Here is a 968-nt window from a genome sequence, read left to right as displayed (position 1 = left end):
AACAGTGGCTGGTACTGTTGACTGACTATATGAACAAATTGTGTGTGTGTGTGTCTGCATGTGTGTGACTACATGAAAAAAAAGTTAATGACCAATAAGTCTTTTAGAAAAATCCTCACTTTTTTTTTTTTTGCCTGTTTGTTTTTACTTTGTTATGTTTCACATTGAGATAGTTCTTGGAGGATTAACTATGCCTGAAGTTTTCCAAGTGGGTTACTCTTTTGTACACTTGTCCTTCAAAAGTTCCTCTGAGTTCAACCTAATGAAGCAACAGTGTGGTCCAAGAGCAGGGAACTGACATCATTGGGAAAAAGTAAAGGAGATTCACTGGCAGAACACTTCCTTACCCATGAGGATGAAGATTCCCCAGGGTGCTACCCAAGAAAAGAACCTTTAAAATGAGGGCAAACTCCATTGAGAAAGAATATAGCCAAAAGAACATACTGTCATAATGGGTGGTAGGTTTCATTTGTTTTCTCAAAATTTTCAGTTATTTAAATCTAGGTCTTCCGTGGTGGTGCAGTGGTTAAGAATCCACCTGCCAATGCAGGGAATGTGGGTTTGAGCCCTGGTCCGGGAAGATCTCACATGCCACAGAGCCACTAAACCCGTGCGCCACAACTACTGAAGCCCGTGCGCCTAGAGCCTATGGTCCGCAGCAAGAGAAGCCACCACAATGAGACGCCCACGCATAGCAATGAAGACCCAACGCGGCCAAAAATAAATGAATAAAAATAAATAAATAAATCTAAAAAGCTAAAGAATGAAAGGTTAGACAATCTTGTTAAAGTATAGGTCTTTTAGAGAGTCTAAAAACTACACACTTTGAGGACCTTAAATTCACTGTAACCAGTGTACTCTTATCCAATTTCTTCTGAAAAGACAAGTAGTTCCTCACAAAGGAATCCACAGGTATTAACAGCAAAAACACCCACTCTCTTCAGTCCCTCGAAGGCCTTCACCTGCAA

The sequence above is a fragment of the Balaenoptera musculus genome, chromosome 16, assembly GCF_009873245.2.
Source record: "Balaenoptera musculus isolate JJ_BM4_2016_0621 chromosome 16, mBalMus1.pri.v3, whole genome shotgun sequence".
NCBI classification, from domain to species: domain Eukaryota; kingdom Metazoa; phylum Chordata; class Mammalia; order Artiodactyla; family Balaenopteridae; genus Balaenoptera; species Balaenoptera musculus.
This window is presented reverse-complemented; position numbering follows the sequence as displayed.